Source organism: Bicyclus anynana, chromosome 14 (genome assembly GCF_947172395.1).
Source record: "Bicyclus anynana chromosome 14, ilBicAnyn1.1, whole genome shotgun sequence".
Lineage (NCBI taxonomy): Eukaryota > Metazoa > Arthropoda > Insecta > Lepidoptera > Nymphalidae > Bicyclus > Bicyclus anynana.
Genome location: NC_069096.1, coordinates 5,368,043 through 5,388,173, shown reverse-complemented (window position 1 = coordinate 5,388,173; position 20,131 = coordinate 5,368,043). Strand labels below are relative to the sequence as shown.

Here is a 20,131-nt window from a genome sequence, read left to right as displayed (position 1 = left end):
GTATGGTAATGGCAATCAGTAATGCAGGTTTGAATCACCAGTAATGCTACGGCTGGATAGCTCAGTCGGACCGAACTGCATAATAAATAGTATACGTATGATTATGTGACCGGTTTGGTTGCCACCGGCGATACTCAATGTGATTCATAAAGAGGTATTATGGGTATTATGAGATACATGCATTACTATTGTAGTATTGTATCTTCTAATATATAAAATTCTCATGTTCGTGCCTATGGGAACCTACCTACTCCTCCGAAACGGCTTGACCGATTCTTATGAAATTTTCATGCATATTCAGTAGGTCTGAGGATCGGCTACTATCTATTTTTCAAACCCCTAAGTGATAAGAGTGATCTACCCTAGAGGTAGGGTTGGGCTAGGGTAGGGGTAGGGTAGTGGTAGGGTAGGGGTAGGGTAAGGATAGGGTAGGGATAGGATAGGGTAGGGTAGGAGTAGGTATGGGTTACGGTTGCCAAGAGTTTTTCAGAAAAATAGAGTTTTTTCATATTTAAGCTGTAGAAAACATAATATTTTATGGAATAAGCATAGTTTTGATTTTCTAAACATGGGTCAAAGCGACGCTTGCCCCCCCCCCCCCTCCCCCCGCCTTATCTCCGGAATTTTAGGTCATTTTCAAAAAAACATGAAATGTACGACTATCTAAGTATATAATTTTCAATTTAGTAGTTTTAATATTATTGTAAAATTTTATTTCATTTATTAAATAAAGAATTTTCTCATCAACATGATAGTTTTACATTGTTCGAAACCCTCGTCACGCGAGCTTAATTCGCACTTGTCCGGTTTTTTCTTGACTATTGACAAAATGTAGGTAGGTATTCAAAATTGCGATCTATCATAGGCCTCTAATATTACAAACCTTTTTTATTTATTTTTCATAGAAATTGCTGGTCTGTGGAATCATAGATGATGTCTGGCGATTGTTAGGTACCAACCTAGAGTATTAGATCATTTACCTTCTTACCTTCAAGTATCTATTTCAATTGAAAGCAGGTAGGTAGTAGGTACCTCTTTTCCTTAAAAAAATAGATAGATAATGTAGGTACGAGAAGAAAATGTTGGTACCTACTCATTTTGTTATTAGATTTTAAATTGTTATCTAATTAGAATTGATTTTCACGTTATTTCTTTGTTAGTTAAGTACTTTGTTTTTATAATTATGTAAGTACTATGAACTTTACCAAGTTAAATTATTTTGATAAATTGTTTTCAGACCATTGTTTAGCGTTGCATAAACATTTATTTATTTATTTAATATCAAGCAATACTATACATTACATTATACAATATGTCAATATAATAATAATAATTACAAGTTACATTTTATTACATAATGCAAGTTATGGATACCCAGTTTGGGCGTAGCCTTTTGTCGAGTGAGTGATAGGGAGACCGATTTCATTTTTTGTTCTTATTTATCATTCAAGTAGTCATTTACCGTGTAATAGCACTTTTCGACAAAAAAGTCCCTTAATTTCTTTTTGAAAGCAATATCTTTCGCCTCATTACGTATACGGTCTGGAAGGTTGTTGTAAATTTTTATTGACATTGCGTATGGGCCGGAGCTGTGGAGTATTAATTTTGAAAAAGGGTAAATTAGTTTATTTTCGTTTTTTTCGCGGAAGCGCCGTGGTTTATAAGAGTTTTCGACTTTTTCGTAAAAATGAAAATTTTTTCTCACAAATTTACATATTTCAAAAATATATATGCAGGGCAGGGTCAATATTTTTAGTTGTTTGAATATAATTTAATATCACAGAAAAACTGACAACAAGTCGTCATCACATACTAACAATAAACAATAACCTTTACTCGCTTATCATTGTTTACTTTATTTATTTATCTGTGGAGCAAACGCAAGCAATCATGCTTGGGCTAGAAAGTGAATTGAAATAACTTAGCCGACCACGTCAAATTGCCTCATTATTACGAGTGGCACAGTAAATACTTGTATTTATTCTGATTTGGTTGGTTTACGCCGGTGCGTTCCTATCTGTCACTTTTTTACAACCAGCCAGTCCGGCAACTGGCGTGGCATAGAGAACGCGCTCACGTTCGAATTTTAAATTTCGCGTGAGGGAAATTCGCGCGAAACTTTGCAATAGAATTTATTAAATATTTATTTTATACGTATTAATTTTAATATTAATTAATGTAGTGGTACTGTAAAAGAAATATGTAATCAAGTGAAAATATCGTATAATTAAACATTTCGCGAGTTTTACATTTTTTCACAGATTTCTCGCAGAAAGTAAATCGTAAGTAGGTATTTTCTAATAGAACATAATATATAAAAACCTTTTGCCTTTTTCATTTCTAAAAAAAAACCAATTTGCCTTCTACGGGACAGACTAATATAAATGACCATACAATTGTGTTAAATTCCAGGAAAAATAAGTATTTTTTTCCTCAATTTGACCCATCGGTGGAACATATTTATCAAGAATGTGATATAGGTACCTATTTATGCGTAACAGATAACAATTTTGTATATAACGCCAATTAGATGATATTTATTATTTTATATATTACCTGCCTACTTGTTTAGAACAATATAAAGTAGGTATCTACAATATAAAGAAGGTAGTATTTATGTCAAGTATTTAAAAAAACATTTCAATTAATTTTCTCACTGGCAGTAAACCATATATTTTATTTCTAATATTAAAAGGAGGAATAGTTTGAATTTTTTTTATGTAACAAATAAACTAAACCAATGGAAAGCTATATTATCAAGGAGTAATTTAGGCTATATTTTATCCCCGTATTTCCACGGGAATGGGAACTACACGGGTGAAACCATGAGGTTTTGCTAGTCTATCTATAATCTATACTAATAATACAAAGAGGTAAAATTGTAGGGAATAATCCCTGGATCTAGTGGAATGATTCAGGAAATTGTTTTGTCACTAGAAAGCCACGTTATTTGTGAGTGACATAGCCTATATTTTATCCCTGTATTCTCACGGGAATGGGGACTACGAGGGCTAAACTGCGAGGTTCTGCGCTTAAAAAGTAAATACTTCGTAGTTACCTACATGTATAGGTAAATTTTAAATAAAACATGAACCTCTATTGAGGAAGTCGGTAAAAATGCAAATAGGTAATATAATAATGTTAGTAGATACATTTAATTAAAAACATTTTACAAAAATAGTTAAATAATATTTTACAATGTTTCTAGTTTATAATTAAATTATAGATAGATTTGAATATAACCTCAATAGTTTCACGGATAAGATATCGGATTCATACTCGAGAGGTCGTGGGTTTGGGTCCTGCTGATTGAATGGGTGTACCTATAACAATAAATTAATATTATTATGAAAATAAACACATCACTATTTAACTGCAAAGTAAGTGGAAGCCTGTGTTAATAATAATAATAATAATAATTTATTTATTTCAAGCTTCAATAGGCTCATAATTGTGTTAGTAAAAATAGAATGTGTTAGTAAGATAAGTTAAGATAGCAGATTTCCTCAGCTCTTCATCTAAAATTATTTATCCAAAATAAAGTAATGAAATAAGTATAAGACCCTTTACATTTTCGAAACTTTTCTCATCCTACAGTAATTGAATAACTTTCTGTATATTAAATAAATTTACCAAAAATAAAAAAATTCACAATTAAAGATCTTTATGTGCGAATTTTGTATGAGGTCATTTGCTTTTAATTTAAACTATCATGACCATGAGTATTATTCACTAACTGAAGCTGCACGGTTTCGCCCGCGTGGTTCCCGTAGGAATACGGAGATAATTTATAGCCTAAATATAGCCTTCCTCGATAAGTGGGCTATCTAACACTGAAAGTATGCTTCAAATCGGACCAGTAGTTCCTGAGATTAGCGCGTTCAATCAAACAAACAAACTCTTCAGCTTTATAATATTAGTAGTAATAGTTCCAGTTCCCTTGAGAATACAGGGATAAAATATAGCCTATGACATTCACTAATAACGTGACTTTCTAGTAGTAAAAGAATTTTCAAAATCAGTTCAATAGATCCAGAGATTACCCCTACAATATCATTTTACCTCTCTATAATATTATTAGCATAGATATCGATGAGAAAAGCAATAATATATTAAGATGTAAATTCTATTTTTATATTATTTCATGATTTTTGCAGTGCATAATTTGAATTATGTAATTTATCTTACAATTATTATTATATTTACTAAGTACCACTATTATGACATGAATTATTAACTATTACTTTGTTACCTACTGGTTTTCCTCTTTGTTGATCGAGTATCTATAATTATTTATTATACTTATTTTTATGTACCTACTAGAAAAAACTTCGCCTACGATCTTTAAGATTCTAATACAAATTTCGATTACATTTTTTCGTATAAATAAAAATATCTAAGACAGAAATTGATAATTTAATTCAATACAAGATTAACATTTGCATATATTAGTGGCATTTTATTAAATCCTAAAAGAGGATTTAAATGATAAAATGGCCAATAAATAAACATTTCTATAACGTCACAAAGTATCTAAAACAAATAATTTAGCATTTACAACAAAAAAACTACAAAAATTAAATTGAAATATTTAAAACACCCACACTCGTGTGTTCAAGCTTGTTTGGATATTCCGGATCTGAGCAAAAATAAACGACAATATTAATAAAGTTGAATCACAAAATTGTTTTCAAAACTTACACGGAAGCAATACCTTAAGCGTATAAAATCTTTTTAACAGAAAAAAAATTACCGACTACAACGATGCATTACTCTAAAAAATTTTAATAAAAAAAATTCAACCGACTTCCAACTCAAAAAATAACTTTAACTAAAAAGCAAAAAATAACATCCTACCTATGTGCTACCTTCTGATCAGTTTGAAGGCGGTGCCAAGCCAGTGTCGTGTTTTAATTAAAGCTGTTTCTGGAATTAAAACATCACTGGCTTGGCACCGCCTTCAAACTGATCAGAAGGTAGCACATAGGTAGGATGTTATTTTTTGCTTTTTAGTTAAAGTTATTTTTTAAGTCGGAAGTCGGTTGAATTTTTTTTATTAAAATTTTTAATTTTTTATTTTTAGTGTTAGCATACCCACTGCGTGTGTACAGTCACAACCTATCTAAGTGGAAAGTTCTTATCAATACAAAATTATCAAGTCCAAACACAAGGTAGCTACTGTGAACCGTCGAGGAGTTCTCTTCACTGTCCCTCGTCTTCATCATCAGACCCTTAATACAGTCACAACCTATCTAGGTGGTAAGTTCTCATCAATACAAATTTATCAAGTCCAAACACAAGGTAGCTACTGTGAACCATCGAAGAGTTCTCTTCACTGTCCCTCGTCTTCATCACCAGACCGTTAATACAGTCACAACCCATATAGGTGGAAAGTACTCATCAATACAAATTAATCAAGCCCAAACAAAAGGTGACTGCTGTAAATCCTTGACGAGTTCCATCGTCTGTGTTTCGGCTCCAACATCAGACCAACTCCAAACCTTCATAAAGTAGTGGTGTAGTGGTTTAAAATACCTTATGAAAACACTAACAAACGTACTAGCCGTCTCTACAACTTTCGAAAGTTCTCCTCAATTTCTCCAGGATGCCATCATCAGATCCTGACATGAAAAAAATGGGACCACCCTGAAAGTAAATCCTACAAAACAAAAAAATAATTTTCAAAATCGGTCCATAATTGACGGAATTATCGCTGGACATACATAAAAAAAAAAAAAAAAACATACATACAGCCGAACGTAGAACCTCCTCCTTTTTGGAAGTCGGTTAAAAAAGCGAAAAATAACATCGTACCTTTGTCCTTTCTATTGATCGGTTTGAAGGTGCCAAAAAATCAAAATGAACTTTATTTACCCTATTTGGCATAGCACAAGTAAAAAATTCTTTAACATGCTTTTTTGACGGCCTCCGTGGCGCAGTAGTATGCGCGGTGGATTTATAAGACGGAGGTCCTGGGTTCGATTTTTTTCTTAATTGGTCCAGGTCTGGCTGGTGTGAGGCTTTGGCCGTGGCTAGTTACCACCCTACCGGCAAAGACGTACCGCCAAGCGATTTAGCGTTCCGGTACGATGCCGTGTAGCCTCCTCCTAACAATTTAGCCCGCTTCCATCTTAAATTGCATCATCACTTACCATCAGGTGAGATTGTAGTCAAGGACTAACTTGTAAAGAATTAAAAAAAAAAGACCACAGCATATAAATCACCTTAGCCACAAAATATCACTTAAGCTGCGGTATTTGAGATTATAGAAAATCTTAAATACCCATCATCTGATGTGATGATAATGATTAAGCCGATGATGATAACTGTGATTAACTTAGTTTAAAAAATACAAACTTATGGTATTCTAGATTATTTGTGCCCTAGGAAGTATAGGTGTTAATCGCTAACTACCATACAACTAAAACTCTATCAACTCCTACACCGTCATGAATGCGCAAGGAATTTCTCTTTACACCTCTTTGTTTACATATTGCAATCAATTGCTTAAATCTAACTTTCAATGAAACATTAGTATGCCCGTCAAATGCACGTGCAAATGTGGAACAGATGAACATAAAGGAGTTGGTAGCTAGTGGTGTTGCTAACCCGAAAGGAATATTAAGTTTAAAGCTCGATCATAGTTATATAACCTTATATCATGTTACCATAAACACGTGCATGATTCGACTGCAAACATTATCCGCTTGAAATTTGAGAAGACAGCTGCCATAAACAAAAAATGCTGCGACGTGAACAAAGAATATAAGTTTTTTTTTGGTAGAAGTTTTTAACTTGATCAGCTGTTTAGTTAGAGGGTAGATATACAAAATGATGAGATTGTGTTTTCATAGGAATTTGTTGACATTTTTTTTTTTATTCTTTACAAGTTAGCCCTTGACTACAATCTCACCTGATGGTAAGTGATGATGTAATCTAAGATGGAAGCAGGCTAACTTGTTAGGAGGAGGATGAAAATCCTCACCCCTTTCGGTTTCTACAAAAACACGTACCGGAACGCTAAATCGCTTAGCGGTAAGGCTTTGTCGGTAGGGTGGTAACTAGCCACGGCCGAAGCCTCCCACCAGCTAGACCTGGACTAATTAAGAAAACCTCAATCACCCCAGCCGGGGATCCAACCCAGGACCTCCGTCATTAAATCCACCGCGCATACCACTGCGCCACGGAGGCCGTTAAAGATTATACTATGATTTCACGTAAGGTAATGTTGCAGTTACAGATCCTAGTGAGTTAATCTGGAAGAAGTATAAACTCATTTTTGCTTTTATCTACACTACAGCCTTTTTTGATGAGTACTGTTTACAAACAAAGAAATTAGAAATGAAGGTAGAAAACGCATGACATTTCATAACTTATTTATAATTAATTATGTATGGTTTGTTTATAAAATGTTATATAAAATATATTAACCATATCCATTATTTTTAAGTCCAAATACCTCTGTAGGTTATTAAAATTAAAATAACACAAAAATAATCAAAAATAATGCCATTTCGGTCCAAACACAAGGAGAACAAAAATTTATAGAAAATTAGGAAGAACACTTTTAGATAAAGCGAAGACAAGAGCTAATTGCACAATCTCCTACGAAACTTTACTTATAATTTGTCGTATGAGATATGTCATGTTAAATTAAGTTATGGGAAATGATTTTCTTCAAAATCACTTGTTGTCCAGGAAAATGGAAATAATCACATACAAATTTATCGGCACAATATAAGTACTTCTAAGTTTTACGAGGTGCTTGTTTTGTTACGCTAACGTAAGGCGATAAGCCGAAGCTTAACTTTACCTATTCGAAGCAATGAAACCATAAACCAAACTTATGTTTGCTTTAGGAAATGAGGTTAATGCGTTAATTCGTTAACACTTAGATTATTTAACAGGTCAAGTTTAATATAGGTAGGTAGGTAGGTAGAGGTACTCAATAATTCATTTTATCTTTTTTCATTAATTTATCAGCTTCTCAATTACCATTTTATACTCAGCGGCTCTTAATTCAATTTATATCCTTTATTGAGCTTGATATTATTTAAACACCTAATAAGAAATCTACTAATTCTGCAAATTTATTTATAGCAATACACATCGCATCACAACTTCAATACAAATAAGTAGTTACTCTGTTAAAATACGTCATAATTCTTAATTGAAAGGTATTTACTAACTGAAAATAACTCTCCTGTACGCGTAAAAATATTTTTTTGGTGATATCTTCCCAATTAATAGATTTCACTGATTTCACAATAGAGATATTTAACAAGGTAAAAGAATCTAACAATTTAGTTTCTCCAATTAATTGAGATAGGTAACTATAGTGACAGTTCGGAAATAAATTACCGAAAAAGTAATATTTTACCCACCCACAGAATCGCAGCTGACTTACACTAAGCCGCACAAAACTTTACTTAAGCATTTGACAATTTTAACACGGGTGGAATGCTCATGAAAATATGTTCCTGACTCCGGGATCATATTAGAAAACTGCATATAACGTACATAGGTAGAGGTACATAGACACAAGCATAGACAATAATATATAAGCTCAATGACATTAAATCTCTTGTGAAGAGACGTATGCTGCGTGGACGCTAATAAAAACGTGTGAATGACTACTGTCAACACGACAGACTAATGTTTTACCTGATTGTATAAAAGAAGCGATAAAATATACTTTATGTGGGGTACAACGATCTCTATTCGATATCAATGGTGTTTAATGACTCCATTCTACATCGTGCGATCTTTAACTTGCGTGATTTTTCTCAAAATTATATGAGTTTGAAGCCATCCGTGATCTGTGTAAGTCTGAAATGTTATGGTTTTAATAACCAAGTCGTTTTTATTATTATTTCGTTTAAGGGAATTGAGCAAATAATGCCTATAACATAAGTATCATTTTAATGATAGTTATTGATTATAGTGCATTGTGTTCCTATGTATTAGAGAAGTCAACATCTATCTATTAGTACTACTGTATTTTGTTCAACTGCAGCGATATCGCCGCACTTACTATATTGAGCGAAATACGTTAAGGTCATATAATACACGTATGATTATTCTTAAATGACATTGTTATCGCAGAAAACAATATCTTATAAGCGATATTTCGTTGCATATTTTAATAGTATTTAGCGCTACAGCAAATATTTCGATCAGGTTGATATGAATCTTGTGTGTAGTACATAGTAACTCAATGGTTTAGTTAGGAATTAACTTCCATTTCTTGATATTAAGCAGTTCATACTTAATAAAACAGGCAATTTGCCCAGATAATCCATTTCCTAGATGGTCTACTTTGTGATAAAAAATTACGTGTATCTATTAAATCAATCGCAATGAAACATTGTATGTTAAGTTTCAAATATGGATATTAAAAAATCCTTTGTGGTTAAAATACTTACTAATAATATAGTTTTAATCATTTAGTCGATGTTCAAAATGTTTGTCGAACCTCAAATGAGCTAGACCATTAACATGATGTCGACAGTTACCTACATACCGTTAAAATAGGTTAAGTTAAAGCTAATGCCTTTTACCCTTGATTCGATAATGAGACGCTCTCCGGGTCAACGGCTCTGAGCATTACTTAAAGACTTTCATTAGGGGCAAGCTGACAAAAGATTTGACAAATTACATAGACAATGGAAGAAATATTTCTCGCAATAGTATAAGTAGAGCTAGGTGTTCATATGGGAGCGGTTAGTGAACCGAAACCTTTTCTAATATGTATCTTATACCTAATCTATAAAAAATATTTGTATAAATTTAAACATAATTACACTAATATTATAAAGATGAAAATTTGTGTCTTAATATGTGTGTGTGTGTTCATTTTTCCTCCCATTGGCTAACGCTGGTCAAGATCAAAACCCAATCATCTTTTCAATTTAGCTGCTTAATCCAGATATCCACACGCAGTGAATTAAGAAAATCCCCAGGTATGCAGGTTTCTTGACGATGTTTTGTCTTCAACATTTAAGACACGTGATAATCAATTTCTTAAAATGCACATTACTGAAAAGTTGTAGGTTCGAACCTTCGCCCTTCAAATTGAAGCCAGAGGTCATATCTGCATATCATAGCCACTGCTATCACCGCATCACAAAATGTACTTAGTAAAATTATCCGTAGCTTTAAACCCTCAGTACTAGTACCAAGTCCACACAATAGAAGTCAATCGCGGAACGGAATTTCATAACTCCGTGATAAACATTACCTAACATTGTTTTGTAGTGTAATCAATAATTGCAAACATAATAATAATTATGCGGTCGATAACCTATTAAGCGACTTGGGAAATATTTGTTCTAAATATGATAATTATACATGTAATTAATAATTGTATGTGTTATTTATCTAGCGGACGCCCGAGACTTCGTCCGCGTGGAATTTAGTTTTTCACAAATCCATCGGGAGCCATGGATTTTTCCGGGACAAAAAGTAGCCTATGTGTTAATCCAAACTATAATCTATTTCTATTTCAAATTTAGCCGAGGCGTGAAAGAGTAACGGTCACTTATACCATCAAAATCATTAGGTGTTTGCAAGTCTCGGGAATTCATGTATTTTTTCGAAAATACAAAGCTTAAGTTTTAATCCAGAGTAAAATCTATTTCCATTCCAAATTTCAGCCAAATCGCTTCAGTAGTAGCGGCGTTAAAGAGTAACAAACATACATCTTTCATACAAACATACAAACTTTCGCGCTTAGGTATAATATTAGTAGGATATTAGTAGGAAGTAGGAAATATTAGTAGGATTTGCGTTTTGATTTAGAGTTTTGCAGTGGAATTTTAAATGCGAATAAATATACTTACACAATACACACATCACTACTTAGCATAATATTATAGCCTATGTGTGGTACTAAGATATATTTATATACTACATATAAATACGTATACAATGTATAAACACACCCACACACAGGAAAACACCCATGTTTATCACAAATATTCTCCAGTTGTTGGAATCGAACCCACGGCCATGGATACAGAATGGTCTACCCACTGCGCCACGCGGCCGTCTTGTCGAGTCAGAGCCCTCAACAGCTCCAGAGTAAAGGTCTTGGGTTCGATCCCCACCTGCTGAAGTATTGAAGTACCCACTCCTGATACAGTTACATCAGAAATGAGGAGATCCGCAGAAGAACTAAAATCACTGACATACTCGTAGCTCAGCGAGTCGTGAAGCTAATGTGGCAATGGACAGGGCACGTAGTTCCAAGAGCCGATGGACGTTGGGGTCCCAAGGTGCCGGAATGTCGACCCCGTACCGAAAAGAGCGGTGTTGGTGGACCGAACTGTGTGGACCGAAGACATCAAGCGAGTTGCAGGGAGCCGCTGGATGCTGGCGACTCGAGACCGTTTTGTTTGGAAGTCCATGCAAGACGTCCACCGGCTGATGTCCACTGATATGATGATGATAAATATCATCACATCAATCGCATTTTTCGTATTCCTTAAAGCCGATTGTCAATCACAATATCAAACGCATTAATATAATTAACTAATTTCGTAATTTTGAACAATTCCCAGCTGGTAAGTGGGTACGACAATAGACCAACGAGATGAGGATCGAACCACCACCCCTCGGTGATGATTCCGACCGCACTTACCGTTGAGCTATTGAGGCTCTGAATACTTATAACACTAGTACTCGCTATAGAAGATGTTAGAACATGTTCCCATTTCAATACAAACATTATTAACAAATTGAAACAGTGGGTGGTATACCACTGTGATCTTGATAGTTTACACGATAGCCGGGGGGTTTTAATGTTATTCAATGTTTATGTCTTGCAAAACTTGTTTGGGGCTTTTTGTAAGACATAAAACCCCATTTTGATATTATTATTCTAATTGATTCACCAATAATCACAGAATAAAGAATGATCCAGAATGAGTATTTACAATCAGCTTGGTGAAGCCGGTGACACCCATAAAAAAACCAAACGTCACGCGTCTCCTTGACATCCGCATAAATATACAAACTTTTTTCATAATTTGTATTTCAAAATATAACACTAACAACAATACGTAAATTAATATCATTATTATCAACCCACATATGGCTCACTGCTAACTCGAATCTCCTCTCAAAATGAGAGGGGTTAGGCCAATAGTCCACCACGCTGGCCCAATGCGGTTGGGCAGATTTCACACACGTAGAGAATTAAGAAAATTCTTTCCTGCACCGTTTGAGACACGTGATATTTAATTTCTTAAAATGCACATAACTGAAAAGTTGGAGGCGCATGTTACGGATCGGATTCGAACCCACACCCTCCGAAATCGGAGTCAGAGGTCATATCCACTGGGCTATCACGGTTCATAAATCAATAATTACCAATAAAAAAAAACTTCATCTTATTTCTTTAGTTTTAGTGAACAGTTTTTAAAATGCTTAAAACTTAAGACGCCATTTTTTCTTTATAATTTTGGAAATTACTGATGCAACGCTGTCGTACTGATTCGAAAATGTATTCGTTTATTAATTTTGTATTTGGAACTGCTACGACACCGTCGTGTTCAGTGCTCTATCAGCCTATTATTCTTTAATCTGTGCTAATAATCATAACATCAAATAGATATCAACGACCTGATAATGGCTATAAGTTTATAGTTTATAGCTACAATGTTTTTTCTGTGCGGGACTTGTAGACAAGATCGTATAAATTCCGTTTTGTGTTTAAAGGTAACTGAACTTCTCAACCTTATTCAATTCTGACCTCTGGATTAGCGACTGGACGATAACTGACTCTAACAAAGACTCGTGCATGTCGCTTGTACACCGTCGGTAAACAGTAAATCAAGATATGAAAATAATATTCTGTTATGTCGATGGTACCGTAATTACTAGTCTATTGTTGTATCCGACTTCCAAAATGACTTAAGTTCGCGTGTATGAATTTTATTATGTACTTACCCATTTACCAATATGGATGACGACCGAATTGAGAACCTCCTTCTTTTTGAAGTCGGTTAAAAATAAGTCGGAATTTCCTTCCTGACGAACCGATCGAACGCACGAACCGATTTCCACGGTTTTGCATTCGTTGGAAAGGGCTCGGGCTCCGTGAGGTTTATAGCAGGGTTTACAGAAGGGTAGGGGTAGGGTAAGGGTATGGTAGGGTAGGAAAAGGTAGGGGTAGTTGAAAGTTTACGTCGAGTTTCACGCGGACGAAGTTGCGGGCGTCCGCTAGTTGTATATAAATTAGGAGTATGCTAATAGTAAAGCAATTTTGCAAAAGTAACAGGGTATCTGCGATCATTACTTTCTGAGCTACAGGGTTTAAAGGGTCAGATTTGCGGCGCTGCCTCGGATCCTGGAAAAACGCCCCGTATACCAAATACAAAATGGTGCGATTTAATGACGTCGCAGGTTCTTAATGATCGTTAGATTTGTGTGGGCGATCAAACAAAATTACTAATATCTTTGTTATTTGTGCGTTTATATGTTTATAGTCCATTTATTGAAAAATGTCACATTTAATGTAAGGAAGCTAAAACTGTATGAATTTTCATCTAATTACGATAAAAGATTTTTAATAGATTTTGTAATTTTATAATCTTATTTATTTTACAAATATCCAGTCAATCTTTGCTTTTTATGTGTAAATCAGTTAACATTGACCTTATTTACCCGAATGTAACATAAAAATCAATCAGTGTTACCAACTCTCCAAAATATTTATCCCTAAAGTTGGTGTCAAAAACCCCTAAAATCGCCTTAATTATTGAGTTGTCCCCCTAAAAAATATAAATTCATAATAATTTAGAAATAATATGCTGTCATATGTTTCAAAAGTCTATATTTAATACAGACAAAATACTACGTCTTTATCTGAAGATTCAGATTTTTTGAAATCATACATGTTGACAATGAATAAATTTACCAATTTTTTTTATTCGATGAAAATTGTCTCCAATTCAGAGTTCAAACCTCAGAGTGGTTGTAGAATAACGTATTATATGTAGTTATAAGTCGCTAGGCCAAGAAAGAAATATTAAAATTATCATCAATTTAAAAATATTAAAGAGTCAAAAAAATCCCTGAAAATACCCCTAAAAATTTCAGACCCCTAAAAAAATCCCATTTCACTTATTTGCCCCCTAAATCTGGGGGGAAAACCCCTAAGTTGGGAACCCTGAAATCAATATATTCAAACCTATCATCATCCCTACTTTATTCGGCTGATTTTAAAAAATTCTTTTTGATGTTGTTATCAACATATTTTTATAAAAAAAAACCCCAGATGTCATGAAATAACTAATTACACTCTGGATCAAGTCATCAGTCATCAGACATTCTCTTTCGTTGCGCTTTCATTTGAGACCCCCAGTCAAGTATATTTGCAGACATTCGGTAAGTTACTCTTCCCCACTTTCACCCCCCCACAACTTTTAAACCTAATCAAAAATGTCTAATACTCGCACATAAGTCACCTTTAATACAAAAAAAACTAAATTGAAATCGCTTCGCCGTTCAGGAGCTATGGTGCCTCAGACAGTCTGACAGACAGACAAACACGTCAAACTTAAAACACCCCTCTTTTGCGCCGGGGGTTAAAAAAAGACATTTTCTCACCACATTTTCTACCTGTCCAAGTGTCCAATATAAAATGAGTAGCTACGACATAAACGTGAGTAGGTAGGTAAGCACTAATCGATTAAATCTATCCTTAAGTTTTACGATCCTTTACTAATTTACGATCCTGACGATGACATAACGAACGACAATGCTTCCCAGGCAACTCAAACACAAGCTACACAGCGTCCTCGGCGGCGAAGACGAGGTCCCCGATATCTGACGTCACCCAGACGTGGGCTTTTTAACTCACGATCTCGGGGGCGCCCGGACTGATACACTGAAGCCAAAAAACCCTTTCCGAACGGCCCTTTAAGCCGGAGACGCCCATCTAACTTTGCTTCTGCTTTCGGGCTCCATCAAGCAATGCTTCTGCGCTCTCCCAAACCCCCCGGTGACGCCGCTGAGGTCCCATAAGGAGCCTACGGCTTACACAATCCTACTAATATTATAAACGCGAAAGTTTGTATGGATGTTTGGATGTTTGTTACTCTATAACGCCGCTACTACTGAAGCGATTTAGCTGAAATTTGGAATGGAAATAGATTTTACTCTGGACTAACACTTCTTTTTATCCCGAAAAATTCAATGGTTTCCCGAGATTTGCGAAAACTGATGATTTTGATGATATGAATTTTTGTTACTCTTTCACGCCTCAACTTCTGAAACGAAGTAGCTGAAATTTGGTATTAAGATATATTAAAGCCTGGACTAACACATAGACTACATTTATTCCGGAAAAATCCATGGTTTCCGAGGGATTTGTGAAAAACTAAATTCCACGTGGACGAAATCGCGGGCGTCCGCTAGTCAGCAATAAAAACCCTTGAGTTTTCTTGTCATGGTTACGTGTGAATGATTAAAAGGTTTGAGGTTAGTTTATTTACATATATACATATAGAACCCAGTATGATTAATTCTAAGCTAGCTAGCTATTCTTTATAATCCGAGTGATTTTTTTCTCTTAACCCATGAAGACATGGATTGTTTTGCGAAAAATCCACTTATTATACTATGTTGCTTGCCCAAATACCCGCTATTATTCAGTGAAAGTCCCATTCAAATCGGTTCAGCCGTTCCAGAAAAAGCCCGGACAAACAGACACACAAAATTTAAATACATCGTTGTAAAACAATATTAACAATTGATTGAATAGAAAAAAAAGATAATTAATGTTTTCTTAAGTTTTTTATATGAGTTTGATTTTGAATTCTATGCAGATTGTATACATATTTAAATTAAACGACAATTTGCAAGTCACTATGTATTTACTGGACGGCTTGTGCCGTGGACAAGGAAATAAATAATATTATCAATAACACTTAATTATAAAGCTATAAATACCTAGTTACGTAAAACATATAACATAGGTATACTAAGTAGTAGGTACACATAAAATTATATACGAATAGCAAGTAAGTATATTATAAAGCTGAAGAGTTTGTTTGTTTGATTGAACGCGCCAATCTCAGGAACATGAAAAATTCTTTCAGTGTTAGATAGCCCACTTATCGAGAAAGGCTATAGGCTATATATGATCCCCGTATTCCTACGGGAACGGGATTCACGCGGGTGAAACCGCGCGGCGCCTACTGGTAATATTATAAAGCTGAAGAGTATGTTTGTTTGATTGAACGCGCTTATAGCAGGAACTACTGGTCCGATTTGAAAAATTATTTCACTGTTGGATAGCCCATTTATCGAGGAAGCTAATGGCTATATTATTCTTACAGGAACGGGAACCACGCGGGTGAAACCTCGCGGCCTCAGCTAGTCAATTATATATCTTAAACCAACCATATTTTATACTAGAGATGCGGCACTAGCGCATCAAAACTAAGGCTGACAAATTAATGTGCATAATTGTCGTAATTTCATTTAGTCGCTTATTAAACAACGAAAGTTATTCAAGCACACAATACCTAAATTGTCTACAATGTCGAGTTGTGTGTTTAGGAAGTATAGAAACTATTTATACATAAAAACGATTTAAAAATAAACATACCTATATAATAAGTTAATAAACACAAAATTGTGCATGTGTGCGCTCAGTGGAGTTGCTAAATTAGGATCACTTTTTGCGGTTATTCTGTAGGCACGTAACATATCTATAGTATAAAATAATCATTGTCTACAATATCGAGTAACTAGCACTCCAAAACTCACTCATTTATAACTGCAAAACTGCTGAACAGGTTTGGATGAAATTTGGCACAGTGATAGAATATTATAGTCTCGAATAGTCGTCAACTTTTTCGACACATTCAATAGATAACGTTATTATACACAAATCTTGACAAATTGTTTGTCCTAACATTTACCATGAATCACATTATTGGCGAAAATTGCCAGGCCAATAGTTTCCTTTACTTTAGTTTCCATGCTTGCCCAATGCGGATTGGCAGACCTAACACACGTAGAGAATTAAGAAAATTCTCAGGTTCTTATGCAAATTTTAATTATACAGTGATTAAATATGGTTGGATATAATACTATATGTACAGAAATACCATCAAATCCTACGTACGAATTTAAAACCTCGTCAAAATAAACATACAAACCAAAATAAATATTACTTCAGTTATTCAATTAAAACACAGTATCTAAACATATAATAAGTATAATTTATTATGTATGGATAACCTTCCCGTTCGTTTGCCTTTTAAACAAGCTATTTGACGTTAAGTAGTTTTAAGGTCGCTGCATATGGAACGGGGTTAGGACGTGGACAGGGCGGCGACGAGACGAGGTATTTAGTATACATAGTACGAGTATGTATACGTTGTCAAGCATTTCCGTAATCAATGCTGTGTGCCTAGTGGGAGTTTTCAATATTTTCATACTGTTAACATCACGTTGACGTAGTCAGTGGGGGTCATCTCCTCCCGAGAGTGTCGGGTGAGGGGGTACGGGCCTCGAGGCTTTGCCTCCTTGCCCGAGTAAGACGCAGGGGATCCTTCTCCCCCGGTGATTTCTTCCAGACCCTTTCGGGGCTGAGGCATCTTGGCCTATGAGTTGAGTTCATAACTGAGAGTTGAAAACGTTGACGTAAACGCAAATTGAAACAGTTGTGCAGTAGTGCCACTAGATGGCGCTGTTTCAATTCCATAAAAATTCTCGTTTACGTTACGTGACAGTAACAGTATCAAATTGCCACTAGGCCCTCAAATCACATAATTTAGGTGAGGTCACTTATAGTCCGTTCAAGTCGAACATTTTATGCCCTGCCCACTAGCCGGAAAAAGTTTGGAGAGCATAGATTTTAGGTTATTAGTCTAAGATGGAAAGATTTTTTTTCCTCCCCGATCATAAAAAGGATCATAAATACTCTTGGACTTCCAAGCACAACGGTCTCGAGATGCCAGCATCCAGCGGCTCCCTGCAACCCACTATATAAAATTAAAAAGGTACATATCTAATTATGTAAACGCCGTATCACCCCGTCCGTATGTTACACGTAATCATATTAAATACCTCGCTATGCTCAGGATTCCTTTTATGAACCACTCGCTTTCATTGGCGTATCTAGGATTATTTCCTACTTGTCTATTCTAGGGTGGGCCCGGCCCATCCAGCCCACCCGCTAAATACCTATGCTCGCTTTGCTTGTATTTCAATCGTAGAATCTTTCGCTTGCTCGGTGTTTAATATACGCACTCAAAGCAAAAAACTGTTGCAACCTTATTGCCTAAAGAGTAATTAATTATTATTTAAATATTGTAATTCCTAATGCATTGTTGGCTAGCAAGCATTAGGTAAGTGTAAAGAATTTAGGTGGGAATTCGAACAGTTTTGTGACATCTTATTACCATAAAAATTATGTGAAACATGTAAAAACGATTTATCACTGCTGCCTACATCGCTATGGCGGCGGTGGGGAATCCGATACAGAATTTTTATGAGTTCTATTGTCTATGCGAGTATGCTAGAAAGCCATTTGATTTCGCAACAACGCATCAATATAACCAATTACATACTAACTTTTAGTGCCATTCGATTTTGCACCACCATTAACATAGAGTGAGTTTTTTATTTTTATTTTTATATATTTATAATATAAAATTAGATAAATCATTTATAAATGACAAAGATTCTCTCATATTTTATAATTGCAGAATTTTGTGAACGCAACACAAAAATTAAAAATGCAAGTTCGTAAAAATTAAAAAAAAACAATATTTTTATTTTGTTGTTGTTGTTATGTACACAAACAAAGCAAGCTACCTACGTTTTGGGGCAGCAGGGTTGAGAATGCAAACGCGACTGATTATTTAATATTTATTTTAAATAAAATATTACAAAAAACTTATAATAACTAGAAGACTCTAATTTCGGCGATTGAAATGTAGAGAGCCTAATCCTAACTAGATGTCCCACTCGATCGAAGATTGATCAAAGAGCGCCTTCCATCGCGTATCCTCCTCTTTTATATTGATACTCATTCGCGTAATTAACTACGTAAATCGCTACGTGAATCCATCGCAACGAAGTATGTAGGGCGCTGAACAAGCACATTCTGCCGTCCAAGGTTAGATGAGAGCAGGGCACTGGAACATGCAACCGTTGCAACCTACTGGACTACAGCGGTCGTAACAAGCTTAAAAACAGGATATTAACAAAACAGTATATATAATAAAGAGTTTTAAAACTATTACCTACTCGATCTAATATTATAAAGAGATCAAGTTTATAGTTTTCAAGTTCGTAGGAGTTATGTTCTAAGGTAAGCTCTGGATCTACTGAACCTATTTTCTAAATTGTTTTACCAATAGAAAGCCACTTTCCCTTCCCACGGAAACTACGCCGGTAAACCTTCGGGACTTCTACTAGTCAACGAAACTGTGAAGTAGGTGTCTTACCAACAGTAGTAGATTGTTATACGAGGGGCTAAAAAGACCCATTATAAACGAGGTATTTTTAGGGCCCGAGACGTAAGGCGAGGGCCGACTAAATAGAAACCGAGTTTATAATGGGCTTAGCCCCACGTGTTACACGCTGCTTTTCACTACGATTGCGAGAAAATAAAATAGTTTAGTACAATATTCAATGATTTATTTTAATTGAAAATTAAATGTACAAAGTCTACAATTTTGGATATTAAGGGAGATGCTTTTACCCGGTAACATAATTTCCGGCTACTGTGAAGATGAATAATGAGTATGTGAGGTAAACGTGGGAGATAATAGTTTAAAAAACTCCTTTCGTAAGTGAATCCATTCGTTGTTGTTTTCTCCACTTGTAAGTATTTAAGTAAATGCGTCTCGACTTTGATGGTAACAGATTGAAAATTTTATCCATCACTAAAATTTGAATCACCATTCTCACTAGATGAAGACAACAATAACAATTAATTTAATTTAATTTTTTTCACATGAGAAAAAGGCAAACACCGTAAAGGATGTCCAATGTCTTCAAATCTCGCTCTAGTCGCAACTCAATAAAAATTAAATAAAAAAATGAACGTATTCCACAAACAAGAACGCTGCATTTCCTTCCAATTTAAAGTTTTTTATTTAAT

The 20,131-nt window shown here is 34.9% G+C and overlaps 1 protein-coding gene across 3 annotated transcripts in view; it reads left to right on the top strand.

The window, feature by feature from the left end:
• Window positions 1–2,030: 2,030 nt before the first annotated feature.
• The window catches only part of LOC112051739 (beta-glucuronidase), a 46,094-nt gene continuing 27,993 nt past the window's right edge, over window positions 2,031–20,131 (top strand). Inside the window, exon 1 of one of the 3 annotated variants that reach the window (XM_024090518.2) lies at window positions 2,031–2,282. The gene's annotated coding sequence lies outside the window, so the exon portion shown is untranslated. Of the gene's footprint in view, window positions 2,287–18,479; window positions 18,634–20,131 lie in introns of those variants that run through there. The other 2 variants (XM_024090519.2, XM_024090521.2) reach the window with 2 other exon arrangements.